This window comes from Carassius gibelio, chromosome A7 (assembly GCF_023724105.1).
Source record: "Carassius gibelio isolate Cgi1373 ecotype wild population from Czech Republic chromosome A7, carGib1.2-hapl.c, whole genome shotgun sequence".
NCBI lineage: Eukaryota > Metazoa > Chordata > Actinopteri > Cypriniformes > Cyprinidae > Carassius > Carassius gibelio.
In genome coordinates, this window is record NC_068377.1 from 36,697,063 (window position 1) to 36,714,676 (window position 17,614).

General features: G+C 37.6%; 1 non-coding gene across 1 annotated transcript; it reads left to right on the forward strand.

Moving 5' to 3' along the window:
- The first annotated feature begins 16,894 nt into the window (after positions 1-16,894).
- LOC128017902 (5S ribosomal RNA) lies at positions 16,895-17,013 on the forward strand. Its single transcript, XR_008184598.1, has one exon. It is a non-coding gene; the product is annotated as a 5S ribosomal RNA (ribosomal RNA).
- The last annotated feature ends 601 nt before the right edge of the window (positions 17,014-17,614 follow it).

Consider the following 17,614-nt stretch of genomic DNA (forward strand, 5'->3'; position numbering starts at 1 on the left):
GTCATTCTGGTTCTGACTGGCAAACCCTTAAAAATGTGGATTTGATGCAATAAACATGTCAACTCCGTATGTTGCAAATTTAGTTGAGGGATTCATCAAAAGTGTGAAATGTTTTGGTGTGATTACATGTTTAGCCAAAAAAATTACATTTAGTTCTTTAACTAAATCAAGGTCAAATACATTGCATTTTGGAACGCAATATTGCAGTGTTCTGTATGTTCTAAGCATAGAGCTCTGTATACATAACACATATTGTAATATGTCAGAGTACTAGTGCAAACTTACATGACCTAGTTGTCCCAACACTCTTGATTCTGTCCATTGCGGAGATGAATTGTGCAGCACCGCCCTCTACTGGATCTTTTCATTCATACATCACTGCTGAGCTTTAGGAAAAGAAATCCAAATCAACCCGTTTAGGAGGGCTTAAACTAATCTTAACTTTGATAAAGAATATCTCTTTGGGTTTTAGACTTTAGTCTTTGCAACTTTACAGATCTTCTTTATGCACCAAGAGCTTGTAACACTCCAAAAAGAAAGAAAAACGTGAAATGGCATCATATGACCCCTTTAAAGTATTTGACAGCTTGACCTTGGCTTTAATGCTTTTGGGAAGTACACATGTAACATGGTGTGATATGCTATGGCTCTGTTCATCTAAAACAGTTTTAAACAGCATTTTGCTAATGTTTGTACAACTCTGCATGCATTTTATGTATTGAAAACTGTGCAGCACAGAAAGTATTCTTCCTTTTAAAATAATTTTAATACACTGTAACCTGATAAAACAGCTCGTTCTAACACGCCCCACATGTCTACGTCATGAAGTGGGAAGGTTTGCATAACATTGCCCAAATGTTCACTCAAAGACAAAAAGCATAATTTTTATTCTCGCTGTAGTACTGTTGCTGCTGCCATGTTGTCTCTCACTCTGTGCAATGACAGTCTGGCACGAAACAAAGTATATATAAGTCATTATAATCAGTTATTATTTCCCCACTGGATGCAACATATGCTTCATTTGTAACGGGTTTGATTGTTTTGTCTCGTCGCGCCAGGAGACGGCATCGCATTATGTTAAGGGCCGTAAATTTACTGTCATGCTTGAGGCATTTGTCCAATCACAATCCACTAGATAGCTGGCCAATCAGAGCACACCTCGCTTTTCAGAACGATGAGCTTTGTAAAAATCTACACGTTTAATGAAGGCAGGGCATAGAGGAGCAACAATCAGGGGCGTAGCAAGCTTTTCAAAAGTGTGGGGGATGGATGTGGTTTGTTTATAAACAATAAAAATGATGAACACATTGACAGAGGGGTACAAAATGCAGGGCTTAAAGTTCTCTGGCACTGTGCGGGATTTCCGGCTTGCAGCGTTTGGCTGGGAAAAAAATAATCCTACATTAAAAAAAAAAAGAAAAAAGAAAAAAAAAATCAGAAAAGGGGAGAAAAAAACGCAAAATCAGAAAAGGGGAGAAAAAAACGCCCACACAAAGCTTTTTCTCTGATGGTATAAATAATGTAACAATTTACTGTTTTTAAACATTAAAATAATATACACTTTTATTTCATAGTTCTTCAACAGGTATGCAAACAATATCCCAATAATAGCAATTAGCATTAGTCTAAAAAACGAAATATAATACCGAAAACACTCGACATGTCAACAAAACGATTAACAGAACATCTTCCCAAACACATATCAAGCTTATTTAAAAACCTCTAAAGCATAAACACTCATTCAAAGTACCTGGAAAAGGGAGATGTAAATAACCATAAGTTCCCGCCTCCTCAGCACGAGCTGACCGATAACACCCCAAGAGAGGCGGGACTTAAGGCAGAACAGCCAATCATCAGCCGGTCACACTCAAAGCCGGTGTCAAGTTTGAGAGGGAGGGGGGGAGAGGAGGCAGCCGCGGTGAGCGCAGACACAGAGCGGCCAGAGAAACGGAGGAGAGACTGTAGTAAGGCGTTTGTGCAAAACTGCTGAAAAACTGCAGAAAATGTGCGGGTGTCGAACCCTCTCACCGGGAAAAGTGTGGGTGTTAAAACCCCCACATCCCCCACGGGTGCGACGCCCCTGGCAACAATAATGTGCATTTTAGGGATGCACCGAAATGAAAATTCTTGGGCGATACCGAAAACCGAAAAAGAGAAAACCAAGGCCGAAAACCGAAACCGAAACACCGAAAGAAATTATGCCAATTATTTATACCATTGCATTTATTGCTATGACCGTGCACTAACTTTACTAAAATTAAGACATTGCAATTGCATAAATTAATATTAAAGTTTCAAAGATAATTACAATTACATAACTTATTTAAAAAGAAACATAAAAATACATAATTACAAATGATGCAAATATTTATTAAGCACATTGCAACAATGCACAGTATAAAATAAAATTCAAACCAAAAATTTATCCCACTCATGTGTATATTTAATAATAATGTACAGGCCTACTGGCCTGCAGAAAGATTTTAAAATGAACAGTTCTCTCATAAAAACAAAGTGCATTTAGGTGAAGTGCATTTGAAATTGTTCTCTGTAGGACTAGAAAGTGCATTACTTCTCCAGTATAGGCAAGAGGGTTGTCACTTCTGGGGATGGGGACTTCAGTCCATCTAGCTGTTGAGCAGTTGAGCTTGTCATCTGCCTGACATTTGAGAAATATTTGAGAGAGTGTATTTAAATAGGGCCAGGGCATAAATAAACATTTTTATCAAATTAAAGCAGAAATCTAGCAGAAAATCTAGCATAAATATGGCTACAATCTGATATTATGTATGTACATATGTTTGTGTGTGTGTGTGTGTATATATATATATATATATATATATATATATATATATATATATATATATATATATATATATATAGTAGCCTAAGAACAAAATAGCCAACGTATTATTATTATTTGAGGCACTTTCTTGCAGAATTCCACTGAACATATCAGACAGCAATGGTGCATGCCACTCATCTGGTGCAGAGACCAGTCTTTTTTTCTGCGCTTGGCGCTTCTCCGTATCCAATGGAAGATCAAAGGTGTTTAGGGGCCAAAATAAACTCCCCTAGAAAGTTTGCTTTGGTCAGCTGTTTCAAACTGTTGAAATGTTAGTTTCAGTCTGATTTTGTCTGATTCTGATTTTGTTTCATATCAGCTCGTTCTTCGATTTCATTTGCAGTGTGCCGGGGCCTTAACAATACGTCTTTTTCTCCTTAAATACTTTTCAGCTACTATACTATACCTTTAGTTTTTCTTTTTTTTTTTTGGAAAATCAATAACTATAAATCTGAAATGGATGCAATCACCACATAACTAATGTCTATACTGTAAAAACTGTACAGTAGCCAAAGGGATTTCAAATCAATGGATTTATTAAATACAAAAAGAGAACATTAAATTCAGGTTAATAAAGCCAAAAATGTAAATACACAAAAATAAGAAAGCAAAGATTGTAGGATTTCATCATGTGAAAGTTGAGTGAATGTCTCATCTGTAGTAGTTGTCCAATCACTGTCCAGAGCTGAAGTTTGGCTGATAAGTCCAGCCTTGAGGCAATGTAGCTTCATTTTGTAAATGTAAAGTGCTATATAAAAGCATCCCATACATTCAGTCAGTCTGTTCAAGTTTTTTTCTGCAGTTGCTCCAAATTAATGATGACACATTCACTCATCTAATAATAAAATCAAAGCGAATTCATGATTTATGAACATCATCTTTTCCTCAAGGCCTGTTACTTAAAAAAACAGTCAAACTGATTTATCTACTACTTCTTTACACACACACACATGCACATATATATTATATATCATATTCAATAAGAGGTAATTTACTCATTCATTTTGTTCAAAAACTACATGATTTACCTTCTTCCACTAAACATAAAAGGAAACATTTTCAAATACAACGGTTGACTGAAGAACAGCAAGACACTGAAGTCTTTTACCGATGATATTCCACTCCAAGCTATTGCATTACACACATTTTGTACCTTAAATGTTCAACCTTTGACCCTACCTCGGGTAAAGCCCCGTCTAACATCCAGTCATTCTGGTTCTGACTGGCAAACCCTTAAAAATGTGGATTTGATGCAATAAACATGTCAACTCCGTATGTTGCAAATTTAGTTGAGGGATTCATCAAAAGTGTGAAATGTTTTGGTGTGATTACATGTTTAGCCAAAAAAATTTACATTTAGTTCTTTAACTAAATCAAGGTCAAATACATTGCATTTTGGAACGCAATATTGCAGTGTTCTGTATGTTCTAAGCATAGAGCTCTGTATACATAACACATATTGTAATATGTCAGAGTACTAGTGCAAACTTACATGACCTAGTTGTCCCAACACTCTTGATTCTGTCCATTGCGGAGATGAATTGTGCAGCACCGCCCTCTACTGGATCTTTTCATTCATACATCACTGCTGAGCTTTAGGAAAAGAAATCCAAATCAACCCGTTTAGGAGGGCTTAAACTAATCTTAACTTTGATAAAGAATATCTCTTTGGGTTTTAGACTTTAGTCTTTGCAACTTTACAGATCTTCTTTATGCACCAAGAGCTTGCAACACTCCAAAAAGAAAGAAAAACTTGAAATGGCATCATATGACCCCTTTAAAGTATTTGACAGCTTGACCTTGGCTTTAATGCTTTTGGGAAGTACACATGTAACATGGTGTGATATGCTATGGCTCTGTTCATCTAAAACAGTTTTAAACAGCATTTTGCTAATGTTTGTACAACTCTGCATGCATTTTATGTATTGAAAACTGTGCAGCACAGAAAGTATTCTTCCTTTTAAAATAATTTTAATACACTGTAACCTGATAAAACAGCTCGTTCTAACACGCCCCACATGTCTACGTCATGAAGTGGGAAGGTTTGCATAACATTGCCCAAATGTTCACTCAAAGACAGAAAGCATAATTTTTATTCTCGCTGTAGTACTGTTGCCGCTGCCATGTTGTCTCTCACTCTGTGCAATGACAGTCTGGCACGAAACAAAGTATATATAAGTCATTATAATCAGTTATTATTTCCCCACTGGATGCAACATATGCTTCATTTGTAACGGGTTTGATTGTTTTGTCTCGTCGCGCCAGGAGACGGCATCGCATTATGTCAAGGGCCGTAAATTTACTGTCATGTATGAGGCATTTGTCCAATCACAATCCACTAGATAGCTGGCCAATCAGAGCACACCTCGCTTTTCAGAACGATGAGCTTTGTAAAAATCTACACGTTTAATGAAGGCAGGGCATAGAGGAGCAACAATAATGTGCATTTTAGGGATGCACCGAAATGAAAATTCTTGGGCGATACCGAAAACCGAAAAAGAGAAAACCAAGGCCGAAAACCGAAACCGAAACACCGAAAGAAATTATGCCAATTATTTGTACCATTGCATTTATTGCTATGACCGTGCACTAACTTTACTAAAATTAAGACATTGCAATTGCATAAATTAATATTAAAGTTTCAAAGATAATTACAATTACATAACTTATTTTAAAAAAACATAAAAATACATAATTACAAATGATGCAAATATTTATTAAGCACATTGCAACAATGCACAGTATAAAATAAAATTCAAACCAAAAATTTATCCCACTCATGTGTATATTTAATAATAATGTACAGGCCTACTGGCCTGCAGAAAGATTTTAAAATGAACAGTTCTCTCATAAAAACAAAGTGCATTTAGGTGAAGTGCATTTGAAATTGTTCTCTGTAGGACTAGAAAGTGCATTACTTCTCCAGTATAGGCAAGAGGGTTGTCACTTCTGGGGATGGGGACTTCAGTCCATCTAGCTGTTGAGCAGTTGAGCTTGTCATCTGCCTGACATTTGAGAAATATTTGAGAGAGTGTATTTAAATAGGACCAGGGCATAAATAAACATTTGTATCAAATTAAAGCAGAAATCTAGCAGAAAATCTAGCATAAATATGGCTACAATCTGATATTATGTATGTACATATGTTTGTGTGTGTGTATATATATATATATATATATATATATATATATATATATATATATATATATATAGTAGCCTAAGAACAAAATAGCCAACGTATTATTATTATTTGAGGCACTTTCTTGCAGAATTCCACTGAACATATCAGACAGCAATGGTGCATGCCACTCATCTGGTGCAGAGACCAGTCTTTTTTTCTGCGCTTGGCGCTTCTCCGTATCCAATGGAAGATCAAAGGTGTTTAGGGGCCAAAATAAACTCCCCTAGAAAGTTTGCTTTGGTCAGCTGTTTCAAACTGTTGAAATGTTAGTTTCAGTCTGATTTTGTCTGATTCTGATTTTGTTTCATATCAGCTCGTTCTTCGATTTCATTTGCAGTGTGCCGGGGCCTTAACAATACGTCTTTTTCTCCTTAAATACTTTTCAGCTACTATACTATACCTTTAGTTTTTCTTTTTTTTTTTGGAAAATCAATAACTATAAATCTGAAATGGATGCAATCACCACATAACTAATGTCTATACTGTAAAAACTGTACAGTAGCCAAAGGGATTTCAAATCAATGGATTTATTAAATACAAAAAGAGAACATTAAATTCAGGTTAATAAAGCCAAAAATGTAAATACACAAAAATAAGAAAGCAAAGATTGTAGGATTTCATCATGTGAAAGTTGAGTGAATGTCTCATCTGTAGTAGTTGTCCAATCACTGTCCAGAGCTGAAGTTTGGCTGATAAGTCCAGCCTTGAGGCAATGTAGCTTCATTTTGTAAATGTAAAGTGCTATATAAAAGCATCCCATACATTCAGTCAGTCTGTTCAAGTTTTTTTCTGCAGTTGCTCCAAATTAATGATGACACATTCACTCATCTAATAATAAAATCAAAGCGAATTCATGATTTATGAACATCATCTTTTCCTCAAGGCCTGTTACTTAAAAAAACAGTCAAACTGATTTATCTACTACTTCTTTACACACACACACACACATGCACATATATATTATATATCATATTCAATAAGAGGTAATTTACTCATTCATTTTGTTCAAAAACTACATGATTTACCTTCTTCCACTAAACATAAAAGGAAACATTTTCAAATACAACGGTTGACTGAAGAACAGCAAGACACTGAAGTCTTTTACCGATGATATTCCACTCCAAGCTATTGCATTACACACATTTTGTACCTTAAATGTTCAACTGTTACGAACCTCACTGTTAGTCTAGGGGTTAAATGACGTCGTAACAAAATGTAAATAAATAAAAAGTCTGACGGTCACATCAATCCCCTGATCCAGAAAAGCACAGACACTAAATTAAGCAAATAACTTAATTTATTAATAACAAGAGGAAGCAAATCTTCAGGAGAGGGCCAGGCCAACATAACAAACAAAAAAACCCTCTAGCTAAACACAGAAACTCTAAATAACCTTAACTAAAAAGAAAGAAAAATAAATGACAGAGTCTTACCTATCTCCCTGTCTACCATAAACATAAGCAATATTATATATTCAAAACAAATGGCACCCTCTCCCTACCGCTTCCTAACAAAGACAAACAAAGGTATTTACATAAATTAGAAAATAACACAAAAGAATCATAAACACACCCACCATAACGTTCACACACTCTCTCATAGTTTGTAATTGACAAGTTCATTCACAAAGTTAAGAGGTAATAAAGACCACACTTGGTCCCACTGAGATACACCAAATAACACCAATCTGGATCAGGACAAAGAGTGAGCGCGTAGCCGTCAGTCCTTCAGCATTATTTCTTTGCCATCTTATACACCTTGGATCTCTGTAGCATTCACTCAGTACTGATGAATGATGGACATCAGCTGGAATCCAATTAGCGATCTATAGTGGAGAGAGAGACAGAAAGAGCAAGAGAAGAAAACATGCAATGCCGAACTTGCCCAGTAGGTGAAGTCACTCTCCCAAGAGCGCACAATCCCCAAATACGTCCACAGGACGTAACACCCCCACCACTAAGAATGCAAAAATAAATAAAATAAAAATAAGAAACACAATAAACATGTCAACCCAAACAACTCCTAGATGGTGGATACATTGATCGGGTACCACTCTTTTAACTTCTAGAAAGGGCATCTGCCATAACATTCTCCACCCCCTTCTTGTGACGAATATCTAAGCTGTACTCTTGTAGAGTAAGAGACCACCGTAACAACCGTTGATTAGCACCTGACATACGAGAGAGGAACACCAGGGGATTATGATCAGTATATACCACAATAGGACTAATACTACTACCCAGGTACACATCAAAATGCTTGAGAGCTAACAACAGTGCAAGGGCCTCTTTTTCAATTACACTATAATTCCGTTGAGCTCCAATGAACTTTTTAAAAAAATAGGAGACAGGATGTTCAACACAAGCTTGATCCTCCTGTAACAATACAGCTCCAGCACCATTGTCACTCGCATCCACCTGTAATTTGAAAGTCCTTGTAAAATCAGGTGCAGAGAGAACAGGAGCCTGACAAAGGAGATCCTTTGCTGCTTCAAAAGCAAGTTGACATTCGGTAGACCACACAAACTCTCGTTTTATACTGAGGAGATCTGTGAGTGGACAGACCAAGGTGGAAAAATTTGAACAAAAAGCTCGATAGTAACCACTCATCCCCAGAAAACGTCTTAGTTCACGTTTATTAGATGGAACAGGGAACTGAAGAATAGCTGCTATTTTAGCATCAATTGGTTTTACAAGTCCCTGACCAACTTGCTTACCCAAATAGGTAATTGTACCTTTAGCAAATTCACACTTTGCCAGATTTAGTGTCAGTGAAGCAGTCCTTAAACGACTACAAACTTCTCTGAGAGTTTCTAAGTGTTGTACCCAATCATCTGAATGAATCACAATGTCATCTAGGTACACTTCACAATTTGAGACTCCCGAAAGAACTTGGTGCATCATCCTCTGAAATGTAGCAGGTGCATTTCTCATCCCAAAGGCTAAAACGGTGTATTGTAGAAAGCTATCAGGGGTTACAAATGCAGATATCTCAGAGGCTCGTTTAGTGAGGGGCACCTGCCAATATCCCTTCAATAAGTCCAACTTAGTAACATATTTAGCTGAACCAACTTTATCCACGCAGTCTTCAATTCTAGGAAGAGGAAAGGAGTCAGGCTTTGTTACATCATTGACTTTACGGTAATCCGTGCAAAATCGAAAGGTTGAATCTGGTTTAGGTACCAGCAAGCAGGGAGAGCTCCATGGGCTCTGACTGGGCACGGCCATACCATGTTTTAACAGGTAGTCAACTTCTACCTTTATAGCTTCCCGCTTTCGTGGATTTAGTCTGTAAGGGTGTTGTTTTATTGGTTTGGCATTCCCCACATCAATGTCATGAGCACAGACAGATGTTCTACCGGGGACATCACTAAACAAGATTGAAAAAGTACTCAACAACTCCAACAAGTCATGAGACTGTTCTGCAGTCAGATGTGAAAGAAAACAAGAGGGATCTTGTAATATAGCAGAATTCTGAAGGCGAGAAATAGGAAAGCCTCCGCTTTGCAGTTCATCCTCGTCCATAGAGGTCGTAGCGATTACACTCACAGTAGCAGCAGCACAAGTTAAGAGAGAATCAACCTGCTTGCTATTGTTATCAGATGATGTTCTACTCACATAAGCTTTAAGGCGATTCACATGACATACACGATTCTTGCACTTACGGTCCGGTGTAGCAACAACATAGTTGGTCTCATTCAACCTCCTTTCAATCAAATACGGACCAGCAAATTTGGCATGTAGAATCGACCCAGGCATTGGCAGCAAAACTAAAACCTGATCACCAGGTGAAAAGTCTCGTTTTACACTTTTTACATCAAACCGTTCTTTCATTTTTAACTGAGTTTCAGACAGATGTAACTTAGCCAGGTCTCGTGCTTTACCTAGCTTTTCACGGATGGAGGTAACATACTCATCAACAGGCACAGGTCTAGATGGCTGGCTTAACAACTGATCACTTAGTAATTTTAACGGACCCCGCATAGTGTGCCCAAACACAAGTTCAGCAGGGCTGAAACCAAGAGACTCCTGTACAGTCTCTCTGGTTGCAAACATCAAATAAGGAAGACCCTCAGCCCAGTCTCTACCAGTCTCGATACAATAACGTCGCAACATCGCTTTGAGGGTTTGGTGAAACCTTTCCAAGGCCCCCTGGGATTCGGGATGATAGGCACTAGACATTTGGTGGCCAATACCCAGCATCTCTAAAGCCTGCCTGAAAACCTTGGAGGTAAAATTCGAGCCCTGATCACTCTGTATAATCCTTGGTAATCCAAACGTAGTACAGAACTTAAGAAGCTCTTTTACCACCACCTTAGCCCTCAATGTACGTAATGGAATTGCTTCAACAAAACGGGTGGTCGCACACATTATTGTGAAGATATACTGATGTCCTGCTTTCCCTTTTGGCAGTGGTCCGACACAGTCAATAATCAGTCGGTCAAATGGATCATCTACAACAGGAATCGGACAAAGGGGTGCGGGAGGAATTTTCTGATTCGGCTTGCTTGCCATCTGGCAGACATGGCATGAGTTACAGTATTTAGAAACAGAGTTCTTAAGTCCAGGCCAGAAAAAGTATCTAGAAATGCGGTAATAGGTTTTAGTTATACCAACATGTCCAGAAAGAAAATTCTCATGGGCAAGTTTCAGAACCTGTTGCCGATAAATAGATGGCAAAACTATTTGCTGCACCTCCTGCCAGCCAAGCTCTTCCTTCGGTGGTTTCCATCTGCGCATCAGCAAGCCCTCCTCCCAAAAGTAAACCACCCCTGAATTCGAATCATGGACACTATTCTCAACAGCCTTTATGCACTTGGCCAAAGAAGGGTCTGCTCTCTGTGCAACAGCTAACGAGTCTCTCCCCACCTTCAAGGAAGTCTCCATTTCACCCTCCTCCCTCCCAGAAGGTACATCAACATCAGAGTCTGGTGGTATAAACAGAGCACATTCCACAGTCTTAGGCACGTCATTAGCTATAAAAGAGGTTGACAGATCTACTATTTCCTTAAACTTCTGTGCTTGAGCACGAGTAACCACACAAGAGGGGAACACAGACGGAAACTTCTCAGCTAAATCATTGTTTTGGGAAGTATTAGGCATGCGGGTCACAATAGGTGTAGGGAAAACTATGCCACCTGCAAGATCATTCCCCAGAATCAAGTCAACACCCTCTACTGGTAACTGTTCACGCACAGCCAAGTTGACTACCCCACTTACAATATCAGATTTCAAGTATGCAATATGAAGTGGTACATTCACACAACGCATCTCAATTCCACGTACCAATACTTCCTGACCAGTAAAAGTAGTGTCGGAAAACGGCAAGATTCCTGCAGATATAAACGATTGAGCTGCCCCCGTATCACGCAGAATTGTTACAGGCTTAAACTCCGAATCACACCATAACGAGACTGTACCCCTAAACAAAAAAGGCTGATACATCTCTTTATCCGTGTTAGATTGTACGGAATCAACAAGTGCAACATTTTTAGTCTTAGAAGCACCACTCTTCTGCTTCCATGCTCTACAATCCGCAATCAGATGATTTGAATCGAGGCAAAAGAAACAAACTCGCTTGTCAGCACCCCCATTTGATTTGCGAGTCATTTCATTTTTAAATGGACGTGCAACACGCTGCACCGAATTTTCCACCTGCATTTTGACAGTTGCACCCAAAGAAAAAACATTCTTGTGTGTCAGCACAAATTCGTCTGCCAAAACTGCAGCATCAGCTAGAGAAGTGACCTTCTGTTCATTTAAATATACAACAATGTTAGCCGGAACGCAATTTTTAAACTCTTCTAACAAGATTAACTCCTGTATTTCCTCCAGGGATGTAACCTTGCTAGAAAGACACCACTTTTCAAAAAGCACTTTCTTTTCTCTCACAAATTCAACAAAAGTTTGTTTGACTGTTTTCATATGCCCCCGAAACTTCTGCCGATAAGCCTCTGGGACCAACTCATATGCCCGCAAAACAGCAGATTTTACGGTTTCATATTCAAGGGAACCTTCAATAGGTAAGGCCGAGCAAACCTCTTGAGCTTTCCCTGTTAGACTGCATTGCAACAACAAAGCCCACATCTCTTTTGGCCATTTTAGTTTACTAGCAATTCTCTCAAACGCGACAAAGTAAGAATCGACTTCAGCCTCCCTAAATGGAGGTACCAGTCTAATATACCTACTAACGTCAAATGAATCACTCGCAGTAGATCTAGAAAAATCTTCAGTTACAGTGCTATTTACAGGTGAGGATATGGAACTACCCCGAATACGTGGAACTGGAATTGGCCTTTGGGCCAACCGCTCAGATTCCAAATCCAATTTACGGATCTCAATATCTCTTTCCGCCTGTTTTTCTAATATACGAAACCTAATCATCTCCGCCTCGCATTCTTGCTTCTTAATTAAAAGATCCATCTCTTTCAATTTTAAAGCAATCTTTGGGTCCTGAGGCCCAGAATCAAAATTTGGACTTGCCTCTTTAGGATCCACTGCCAACTCATCCTCATCACCAGATTGTCTAGGTAAAATACCTGCAGTTGTCAATTTCTCCTCAAGATCTTGTTTAAGCACTCGTTTAGTGGCCTCCCTCTCAATCCGAATATTGAAGAATTCCGCAATTAAAACCAAATCTTTTTTTCTACATTTATTAAAGACTTCGATCGTGGGCATGAGAGTAAACGCTGTTAAATCGAATTCCATTATTTCTACGTTTCCCTTCTTTACTCCTTCCCCACCCACAAATGAAAACAGTCAAAAAGTTAGAGGAAGAGAGAAAAACTCACCATACACAAACCGCGACCCATCGAATCACGATCGTACAAACAGACTTCAGTCTTGGACAAACAGAGCAAAACTTCCAATTTGCGATCCGAAAAATAAACGAACTCACTTCTCAAAAAAAAAAAAGACGAGCCCCCACTTGTTACGAACCTCACTGTTAGTCTAGGGGTTAAATGACGTCGTAACAAAATGTAAATAAATAAAAAGTCTGACGGTCACATCAATCCCCTGATCCAGAAAAGCACAGACACTAAATTAAGCAAATAACTTAATTTATTAATAACAAGAGGAAGCAAATCTTCAGGAGAGGGCCAGGCCAACATAACAAACAAAAAACCCTCTAGCTAAACACAGAAACTCTAAATAACCTTAACTAAAAAGAAAGAAAAATAAATGACAGAGTCTTACCTATCTCCCTGTCTACCATAAACATAAGCAATATTATATATTCAAAACAAATGGCACCCTCTCCCTACCGCTTCCTAACAAAGACAAACAAAGGTATTTACATAAATTAGAAAATAACACAAAAGAATCATAAACACACCCACCATAACGTTCACACACTCTCTCATAGTTTGTAATTGACAAGTTCATTCACAAAGTTAAGAGGTAATAAAGACCACACTTGGTCCCACTGAGATACACCAAATAACACCAATCTGGATCAGGACAAAGAGTGAGCGCGTAGCCGTCAGTCCTTCAGCATTATTTCTTTGCCATCTTATACACCTTGGATCTCTGTAGCATTCACTCAGTACTGATGAATGATGGACATCAGCTGGAATCCAATTAGCGATCTATAGTGGAGAGAGAGACAGAAAGAGCAAGAGAAGAAAACATGCAATGCCGAACTTGCCCAGTAGGTGAAGTCACTCTCCCAAGAGCGCACAATCCCCAAATACGTCCACAGGACCAGAACCGATGATATTCCACTCCAAGCTATTGCATTACACACATTTTGTACCTTAAATGTTCAACCTTTGACCCTACCTCGGGTAAAGCCCCGTCTAACATCCAGTCATTCTGGTTCTGACTGGCAAACCCTTAAAAATGTGGATTTGATGCAATAAACATGTCAACTCCGTATGTTGCAAATTTAGTTGAGGGATTCATCAAAAGTGTGTAATTTTTGGTGTGATTACATGTTTAGCCAAAAAAATTACATTTAGTTCTTTAACTAAATCAAGGTCAAATACATTGCATTTTGGAACGCAATATTGCAGTGTTCTGTATGTTCTAAGCATAGAGCTCTGTATACATAACACATATTGTAATATGTCAGAGTACTAGTGCAAACTTACATGACCTAGTTGTCCCAACACTCTTGATTCTGTCCATTGCGGAGATGAATTGTGCAGCACCGCCCTCTACTGGATCTTTTCATTCATACATCACTGCTGAGCTTTAGGAAAAGAAATCCAAATCAACCCGTTTAGGAGGGCTTAAACTAATCTTAACTTTGATAAAGAATATCTCTTTGGGTTTTAGACTTTAGTCTTTGCAACTTTACAGATCTTCTTTATGCACCAAGAGCTTGTAACACTCCAAAAAGAAAGAAAAACTTGAAATGGCATCACATGACCCCTTTAAAGTATTTGACAGCTTGACCTTGGCTTTAATGCTTTTGGGAAGTACACATGTAACATGGTGTGATATGCTATGGCTCTGTTCATCTAAAACAGTTTTAAACAGCATTTTGCTAATGTTTGTACAACTCTGCATGCATTTTATGTATTGAAAACTGTGCAGCACAGAAAGTATTCTTCCTTTTAAAATAATTTTAATACACTGTAACCTGTTAAAACAGCTCGTTCTAACACGCCCCACATGTCTACGTCATGAAGTGGGAAGGTTTGCATAACATTGCCCAAATGTTCACTCAAAGACAGAAAGCATAATTTTTATCCTCGCTGTAGTACTGTTGCCGCTGCCATGTTGTCTCTCACTCTGTGCAATGACAGTTTGGCACGAAACAAAGTATATATAAGTCATTATAATCAGTTATTATTTCCCCACTGGATGCAACAAATGCTTCATTTGTAACGGGTTTGATTGTTTTGTCTCATCACGCCAGGAGACGGCATCGCATTATGTTAAGGGGCTTAAATTTACTGTCATGCTTGAGGCATTTGTCCAATCACAATCCACTAGATAGCTGGCCAATCAGAGCACACCTTGGTTTTCAGAATGATGAACTTTGTAAAAATCTACACGTTTAATGAAGGCAGGGCATAGAGGAGCAACAATAATGTGCATTTTGTTGAAAATGTGTTTTTTTGAAGCTTTAACAACATAAACACATTGCTTTACACCAAATACACGAAAATAAAGTTCTTTTTAGCAATGTCATATGACCCCTTTAATGTCAGAAGAAGACCGAATGCATGACAAAATATCACCCACCACTGAATAAAGTCTTTCAAAATTTAAGAAAAGGGAAACCTACCAGTTGGACTGGTTTCTTTAATATCAGGAGAGCGAAGGGTTCCTAGACCATGCATCTGATTCAAGGAATAGAAGAACACGATGAACATGATGGAGAATCCCTTCACTGAACCGTAAGGCCAGCTGTGAATTACAGGAGTTAACAACAAATGCCCTAATAAAACTTCTCACTGATTATACCAATAAAACTTCCCTCAATGGGAAGGCATAAAACTTCACAGAGCGGCTCCCTTGGACAGAAAATGTGCATTGCTATCCCAGACATAGCAGAAATAGTTTTCTCTTTTTCTTTAAAAATAAAATAAAATAATAATAATAATAATTATATATATATATATATATATATACAGTATATATATATATACAGTATATATATATATATATATATATATATATATATATATATATATATATATATATATATATATATATATAGTTTCAATGCTTTTTTTAGTCCAATCCATGAACACACACACACACACACACATTCAGTCACACTGAAGGCATCAAGGGCGATTTGAGCAAGAAGGAGAGTGATGGGGTGCTCCAGATGACCTGGCCTCCACAGTCACCGGACCTGAACCCAATCCAGATGGTTTAGGGGAGAGCTGGACCGCAGACAGAAGGCAAAAGGGCCAACAAGTGCTAAGCATCTCTCGGGGAACTCCTTCAAGACTGTTGAAGACCATTTCACGTGACAACCTCTTGAAGCTCATCAAGAGAATGCCAAGAGTGTGCAAAGCAGTAATCAAAGCAAAAGGTGGATACTTTGAAGAACCAAGAATATGACATATTTTCAGTTGTTTCACACTTTTTTGTTATGTATATAATTCCACATGTGTTAATTCACAGTTGTGATGCCTTCAGTGTGAATCTACAATTTTAATAGTCATGAAAATAAAGAAAACTCTTTGAATGAGAAGGTATATATATATATATATATATATATATATATATATATATATATATATATATATATATATATATATATATATATATATATATATCCTGAATGGAAGACTCTGCTGAATGTGTGTATTTTATTTTATTTTATTTTATTTTAATATGTTTGGTTTTATTTTAACCAGATGACATTTACTTCCACTCAAAGTGCCTCAACGCAATATTGATTGTATTTATTGATATTAATTTTATTAATTAATTTAAATATTTTGGTTTAATTTAATTTAACCAGGTTTGAAATTTCTGTTTTAAAATCACTAAATTTACCCCAAATTACCTGCACTCAAAGTGCATCACCACAATATTTTATTTTATTTTAATTGGTTTGGTTTTATTTTAACCAGATGACATTTACTTCCACTCAAAGTGCCTCAACGCAATTTTGATTTTATTTATTGATATTAATTTTATTAATGAATTTAAACATTTTGGTTTAATTTAATTTAACCAGGTTTGACATTTCTGTTTTAAAATCACTAAATTCCCCCCAAATTACATTCAATTTAAAGTAAGCGCAGTATTTACTTTCTTTCCCTTAATTTAGCTCATATTAAAAAAGAGAGAATACTTTTAAAAGACTTGGAAAAAACTTTGAGTGGAAAAGGATCTGTTTCTCTTTCGCCTGCCTGTGTGTCTTCTTTAAATAGGTCGCTCTTGACTGTTGTACTCGCTTACGGCCATACCACCCTGAGCACGCCCGATCTCGTCCGATCTCGGAAGCTAAGCAGGGTCGGGCCTGGTTAGTACTTGGATGGGAGACCGCCTGGGAATACCAGGTGCTGTAAGCTTTTGCTTTTCCTTCAGCCAAGGCTCAGCTTTCATTCTAGTTCCTTTACACTTTTATACGGATTAGCTGCTTCTTTTTTTGTCAGCCTCAGCCTCGTCATTCTTCCTTTCTCCTGCAGGAGGCGATAGACGGGCCTTTTCTCTGTCTCTACTACAAACTCTTGAGCGCCGCGTGCTCTTTTGGAAATGACACCCCTCTCTTCAGTTTGAGACGGAGTTTCCCAAATTTGATTGTCATCCGAACCCCTTAGTGGTAAACTACATAGGAGACGCACCCTCTTAGATTTAAAGTTAATTTTCAAACAAATTAACAAAAAACACATTCTCATGTTCATTTTTTACTGATGTTGGTGTGGGATCAAATGATTTGCAATTAAACAAATGACATATTTCAGCTTTTTTGGTACTTTTTCATTACTTGGAACAGGACAAGAGTTTTTTATCATCTCAAAAAAAAAAAAAAAAAACTCATCAGCAAATATTGTTTCATTGTAGGAAAATATAGGCATGCCCTTTCTGTTTTAAAATCACTAAATTCACCCCAAATTACCTGCACTCAAAGTGCATCACCACAATATTTTATTTTATTTTTATACTTATTTT